The 7,760-nt window shown below is 36.7% G+C and overlaps 1 pseudogene; it reads right to left on the bottom strand.

The window, feature by feature from the left end:
• Positions 1-250: 250 nt before the first annotated feature.
• LOC115295329 lies at positions 251-1,635 on the bottom strand (annotated as a pseudogene).
• Between the last annotated feature and the right edge of the window lie 6,125 nt (positions 1,636-7,760).

The following is a 7,760-nucleotide window of genomic DNA, read 5'->3' as shown; positions in this document are numbered from 1 at the left end:
ATAATCACTGGAAGTACACAGAAGCATTTCCCTTCCAGTTTTAAAAAAGCTTGTCTTTCAAAAAAAGTATTCAAAAGTTACGTAAACTTCCATAAAAAACACTTGCAATGCAGAAATGTATATAGTGAAAAACACTAGTCCCATCTCCAAATTTCATTCCCAAGAAGAATTCCGGCTAACAGTTTACACAAGTGTGTAGCCTTCTGCAACTAGTCTATGCACACACAATGGCAGATGACATTTTGAAATATTAACTGAGGGATTTTCTTTCCACTTTATTTCCTGGTGGTCCTGGCCTTTCACCCGTCCCATCAGCTGGCGCATTCTGTGTTCGATATCTCAGGGGAAAGATGACCCAACTGAATACATTAAAAAAGAAAGTCAACAACTTCTGAGTCTATAATTTTTAGTTTCTAGTCCTTAAGGGAATAGAAAGACACGAATAAAAAGAAATTCGGAAAAATATATGATAAGTCAGAAGAAGGCTTAAAGCTTCCAAGACTAGATTAAAAAAAAATCCAATTCTTAGAAGAGAGAGATTCAGAGAGGAAGAAAGGACCTCTGGCAACTTATGCTGCTTCTCTCTGAAAAATTAGAAAAAGGCCACATTTTAGTGAATGAATTACAATAAGATGCCTAGTTGGGCAGATCCTTCCTAGGGGCAGAGGCTTAGACAGCTGACAACACCTTTGTCACAACACAAAGACAAGAGCCCCTCTTTCTTTCAACAGCCTTGGCCCCATGCCAAGGGTCTTGCCTTTCTAGATTTCAGCCACATTCATGCCCAAGCATCTTTGTCCAGTGTTCAAACTACATAGCTGTATAAGACATCCTTCCTTGTCGGTTCCTGAGAAAGAAGGTCTTTTGTCCCACCTCCCCAACTCAGGTGAACTTGGCAGTGAAGAGACAGAACATAAGCAGGCTTATGAAGGCATAGAGGTTGTTCCTGCTTTCTAAGTAGATACTCAGGCAGGGATGGTGGCCATGCTCCAGGAACAAAAAAGATATCAGGAGGTGTCTAGTCCCTTTGGATATTTTAAATTGTAATTTTATTTGGTTCATTAATAACTAATATCAAAGAACACTTATAATATTAATGGAACTTATTCTAAGAGAAGTTCATCTTACATTATTTTACATTTCAATATTAGGTGTTAATAAGACAGATAGTCAAATAATTATGGTCAAAAGTATTATACCAAAAATGTATAATAAGTACTTGGTGTTGGTGTATGTACAGTTCAGTTTTGGTGTAAAGTTCTTTGGCTGCAAGGAAGAACTTTTGGTTTACTTCCCTAATAGGAATATCTCTAAAGTGGGGATGGTCTCTTGGTATTTCTGTTGATTTTCAGCATAGTTACCTGCAATTGTATGAATGGAGTTCAGTGGAGAGACACGCATCATGTTTACTCCAAGTAAGAGTACATAACCAATAACTATAGTAATGAAGAAGTAGACAGTCAATGCAACTGCCCAAAATTTTTGAGGCCAATAGGTTAAGCCTAAGGAGTTTAGCAAAGATTCAGGAATGAAATCCCATGCAAGATATAGCATGAAGCCAAACTGGGAGCTTAAGAAAAGAACAAAGGCATAAATCACTCTTTCTGGCAATGGCAGCGGAGGATTTTCCGCCATTTTCCCTGTGGCTTTAGACAATCTCCAACGCACGCTGCTTGCATGTGGGCACAATACTCACTGGACTTTAGACAGTCTCAGAATTTCCTATAGCCTAGCATGAATGGAATGACTCTTGGAAAGGGTATGGAAGTAGTTGGGAGAGCCAGATTTAGGAAGGGGAAGATGCAGAAATGATTGGCATGATCCTAGGATGGGGGGCCAGACAGGGTAAGAGTGGATCCTGGAATCTCAAGTACTGATAGAGGGCAAATCCAGTGATGAGATGTCTTTTCACCCACAGCTTGGCCCAAATAAACCTTCCTGGAACTCAAATGCAACATCAGAAACTAATTTTCTTTCTTTAAAAATTTTTTTTTTCACATTTATTTAATTTTGAGAGACAGAAAGAGACAGAGTGTGAACAGAGGAGGGGCAGAGAGAGAAAGAGACACAGAATCCAAAGCAGGCTCCAGGCTCTGAGCTAGCTCTCAGCACAGAGCCCAATGTGGGGCTCAAACCCACAAACCCATGAGATCATGATCTGATCCGAAGTCAGATGCTTATCCAACTGAGCCACCCAGGCGCCCCTAGAAATTAATTTTCTATTGCTACATAAAAGTAAGGTTAAAACATAAAATAAGTTCACTTTTTAAAAATTACATTTCTTAGGGCGCCAGGGTAGCTCAGATGGTTAAGTTTCCGACTTCAGTTCAGGTCATGACATTGGCGGTTGTTAAATTTGAGCCCCACATGGGGCTCTGTGCTGACAGCTCGGAGCCTGGAGCCTGCTTCAGATTCTGTGTGTCTCTCTCTCTTTCTCCCCTTCCCCTGCTTGTGTGAGTGCGCGCTCTCTCTCTCTCTCTCTCTCTCTTTCTCTTTAATATAAACTTTTAAAGTTACATTTCTTGCATATCTAAGTTTGTGAATCAAGATTCATAACTTCGTTAGCATTGCAATGCTAATAAAATTGTATGTATACTTGACAATATATCTGGAACAGAACTTCTATATTAGCACATACAGATCTACCTCAATAAAAATTCCTTTCATGCTATGGCTCATGTAACATTTACCTAACCACTCTCTGGATGTTTAGGTTGTGTCAGAGTTTCACTCTTATGAACGTTGTAGCAGTAAGTATCCTTTTACATAAACCACCGACTGTTAGCACAGCCTCTTTGAACAATCTTCTTGTATCCTTAGATGCTAGGTATTGAGAGTATTACATTCCTGTTGGAAAGACACACTTATACACACACACATCAAATGAGAAATTGTGTTAAAATTCATGTTCAGTTGGATTTTTTTTAGCACGAATATCTTTTTATCAAGTGAAATATTATGTGGCACGTCTATATTTTAAAGATATGAGGTAGAGGCACTCTGGATGTGTAGAGACAGAAGGCTAGGAATCTAATACTCTGGTCAACTGTATCCCTGCCTCAGTGCCCCATCTTGTCCCTGACGCTGCCTCTGTGTCAGTTCCAAGGCATAGGGATGGTACTGCTATAGCCCTTTCCATGCTCACTCATCAGGAATACCACAGACAAGATTTAGAAGGTTGGTCTGCCAAAGGCAGTTAGGTGTCTCAGGTGCCTTTTATGGCTTTTTGACTTTTGCTTCTGTGATTTAATAATATCAACTATTGTGAGGTTAGTTGTGCTGTCCTTTGTGTCTATGAAACATAGTGTATATAATTCAGTTACAGCACTTGTTACATTGTTCTTTCCTGAAAATATTCCAAGAGAGAAACATTTCCTTTAGCTGTGGAATCTATAGAATGTACCCATAAAACTTGGCAAGTACCAGCTTTTCCCTAAGGCCTTCTGAATGAATGAATGAGCCACACACATTGCACAACTTAAGTGTAATACACACAAACTCTTCTTTAAGTGTTTAGATACTTTAAAAAAGTTCAAATGTACCTATTTTAGTCTCCCCTAGTCTTCTTTGGACCTACTACATAGGTGTCTGAGTATTCTTGCTTTGGAACAGATTTATAGAAAAGGATTGGAATTTGTCCAAATGTCCCACAGCATATTCTTATAGCCACCTTTGGTCGATGACATAATGAGAGCAGCATATGTACTTATAACAACTACTACTGTGTGTGAAGGATAGATTTGGTAGATATTAAGCAAAAATGGAAGTATGTCTGATTTTTACATCTGAGAGTTAGGAGAATCAAAGTCTGCCTACTCCATCCAAACTTTCAATTTTTGTTACCAGGATGAGTGGGTGGAAGATCCTATAGGATGGAAAACAAAAGGAAATAGAGGAGAGACCATATGATAAACGCCCAAATACATACTAGAGAGATCAACCACATGAGGATAATAGTTTTTTCTTATATGTTATTTTAACATACTTTCAGATTTACAGAAAAGTTATAAAAAGATTACAAAAGATATCTTTCACCTAAAAGATTCTCAAAAAGATAAAATTAAAAGTTGTAGATATGATGCTTCTTATCCCTAAATATTTCAAGTGTACACCCTAAAATCAAGGATACTCTTTTACATAACAAATATAATCATAAAAATCTGAAACTAACATTGATGTAAGTTATTATTTAATATACAGATAGATTTTTTAAATTCTCCTTATAGAAATTAACCAACCAACCAACCAGTCAACCGACCAAACACAACAGGAACAAAAGCAGAAAACAGGAACACCAGGTCTCACATTGCATTGTTTAGTGTCCTTTAATCTGGATCAGTTTTTCAATATTGCTTCATATTTTGTGACACTGATATTTTTTTAAAAATTTTTCACGTTTATTTATATATTATTTTTGAGAGACAGAGAGAGAGCACAAGTGAGGGAGGGGCAGAAAAGGAGAAGGAGACACAGATTTTACATTAGATTGTCTTATCCAAAGTAGTTTTTTTTACATGTATATGCAAGGTAGATGAAGTTGGAAGAAGGGAAAATCACTCTGAAGACTTTGTGTAGCCCCAAAAACTGCTGTGTTCTCCCTGTTGGGATGGTGGATGATCATGCTTCTTGTCATCTTATTCATCCTCAAAATCCTGTCCAACTTCCTGAATCCATTCTCTACCATGACCGTAGTGCCACTCCCCTGCAATTTCCTACCCACCCAATATTCCTTTTCACAATGCATACTTTCATTCACCCTTCTGATGTATATATTTCATTTAATAATGCATCCAGGAGAGCACTCCATGTTAGCTCATAGATCTTATTCTTTCTTACAGTTACATAGTACTCCATTGTGTGGATGCCCCAGAGTTTATATTGCTCTCCTATAAATGTGCATACAGGTTATTTCCAATATTTAAAAATTATAAATAATACAGCAATGAATAATCTAAATAATATCGTACAGATATATTTTTATATTTCTGGAGGTATATTTTCAGGGTAAATTCCTACGTGTAGGATTTCTGGCTCAAAAGGCAGACACATCTGTATATTGGTTAGATATCACACATCCCTGTCTATAAATGTTTTGTACATACACACTAGCAGTGTATGTTTTAAATTGTTGCCATATGATAGATGAAAAAGATTACCACATTATAATTTTAATTGTCATTTACTTACTATGAATTAGGTTGATTATATTTTAATATGTTTATGGGCCATTTTTATATATTTTTAGATGAATTATCTACTTATATCTCATGGGAATAATATTCAGTTATCTCATGGAATAAATGGAGTAAGTGAAATAAATATGCTTACCATTGAACATTCTCTGAAAGAGTGGCCAACTCAATATTCAGAGGATTTCAGGTTTCCTCATCTGTAATCCATTGTCTACTGACAGGACTCTACCTAAGCTATCCCAGAGAGAAGGGATTTTACCCTGATTAAAAAGATATACAAAGTAGGAAGTTCTGTAACAACTAGAAGCACTGTTCTGTTTGCAGTTGAATTTGGAAAGTCAGGGAAGAAAGAATGAAAATGAGAGCTGGTTTTTCCACTTAGTTGGGTGGTTGAATTAGCTGACCTTTAAGGCCTCTTCCACCCTGAAGTTTATGATTCCATGAATCATTCCTCTGACTCAGGCCACGTCAGTGATGAAATAGCTGGGGAGGTGTGGAGGTCAGAGGTGAGTTGGTGATGTAGTGAGAGGGTGAGAACAAGAAGAGTGAAGAGATTTTTTCAAATTAGAGTACAGAGTTAAGAAATAAATGTTTTTTCTCCTTTTAAACCCCAGTATCAGAAGGGTGAATAAAAGTATGCATTGTGAAAAGGAATATTGGGTGGGTAGGAAATTGCAGGGGAGTGGCACTACGGTCATGGTAGAGAATGGATTCAGGAAGTTGGACAGGATTTTGAGGATGAATAAGATGACAAGAAGCGTGATCATCCACCATCCCAACAGGGAGAACACAGCAGTTTTTGGGGCTACACAAAGTCTTCAGAGTGATTTTCCCTTCTTCCAACTTCATCTACCTTGCATATACATGTAAAAAACTACTTTGGATAAGACAATCTAATGTACAATCTGTAAAAAATTTTTGAATAGAAACATATTCACTGTCTTCAGATTTTAAGGCCAGACTTAGAGGACAGACATTAAGGAAGGAGTGAGATGCCCATATAGATCAAGATATTTATAAAAAGAGATTGAAAGTAGCCCGAAGCAACTTAATGCTATTTAGCTATTCAATCATAGAGGATATTTTCCTTCAGCTGACCAACAAGAGGCTGAAGTGGCAAATGACTGCAGATGAAAGTGGATGTGCCATTTTCATTTTGTCTTGGAGAAATGCTCAAAACAATAATACACATTCTCTTCACCTAGAGAATGAGAGTAGTGATAATGGCACTTTGGTGACTTAAGATGAGTAGATAATGTTTGCCTGTAGCAATGAGGATGATAGTGACAATTATGATAATAATTAATACAGAGACTCCCTGAAAATCTTAAGCTTCTATTTTGGTAGTATGCTGCTATCTTTCTATCACTAAAAGGGTGAAAAACATCCCAAAGTGAAAATTCACGTGCAAGCAGCACCAAGGTAGCAGGAACAAGAAAATAATGTTTGACTTTCGATGACCTCCATGGTTTCCTTGCTCTTCTGTGTTGGCTACGCCTCTGAATGGCTGCAGAAGACACTTTAAGTGTCCTCTGTCCCAGGCGTCTGTGTCCCATACAGCTCTTCCATTTTAAATTGAACAGAAAGAACAATGAAAATGTCTTTTATTTGCCTTCTGACTCTTCTTTTCTTTTGCATAAATGCATTAATTCAACAATTATTTACTTAAAACCTACTCTGAGCTCAGCACTGGGTAATTTTTTATAACACCCTTCATTAGATAATATACTGAATATTGACTTATTTTATTATTGCTGTGATATGCACATAATAATCACTGATGATAATATTTGTTTAATGAATGAAGAAATAAATCAATGGGTGGGTAGGAAATGGATATAGTATGAATAAGATGGAATAGCTTACCTTTGAGTATCTTATAATGAAGTAAGTGTGGTAATAAACACAAGGACAAGTAGTTATGAAGCAGTGGTAATTCAAGTGATGAAAATACATGCAGAAGATTATAAAAACCCATGTTCCAGGCTGATTTTACATGAATGCGTTAGAAAAACATTACATAAATGTGACTGTATTATTAGTCATACTTGTATAATCCTATCTTTTTCACTTTTTTATTATCTTCTTCATTTTCTCCAACTTAATATTTAATTTCTAGGTGTTGGTAGACCAACTCAATAGCAAACATATGAACTTATTACTAGAAATAGTTAATAGTTGTCAAGCTATCTACTTCATCTCATTTCCTGGTCAAAATATTTTTGCATTTTAACTCATTAATTCTTACAACTCTTTGAGGTAGTTAGATCTTTATCCCTATCATATAGGTACAAAAACTGAGGCACAGAAAGGCTAAGTGATTTGTCCAAAGACACACTGCTAGGAAGTGGTGGAATAAGGATTACATCCAGACACTTAGTTCAGGATGCTCTTTTTTCTTTTTTTAATTAAAGTATAGTTGACACACAATGTTACATTAGTTTCAGGTGCATAGCATTGTGATTCCACAAATCTATACCTTTTTCTATGCTCACCACAAGTGTAGCTACCATCTGTCACAAAAATACAACACTATTACAGTACCATAGACTATATACCCTATACCCT

This window comes from Suricata suricatta, chromosome 7 (genome assembly GCF_006229205.1).
Source record: "Suricata suricatta isolate VVHF042 chromosome 7, meerkat_22Aug2017_6uvM2_HiC, whole genome shotgun sequence".
In the NCBI taxonomy this organism is placed as follows: Eukaryota; Metazoa; Chordata; class Mammalia; order Carnivora; family Herpestidae; genus Suricata; species Suricata suricatta.
This window is presented reverse-complemented; position numbering and strand designations above follow the sequence as displayed.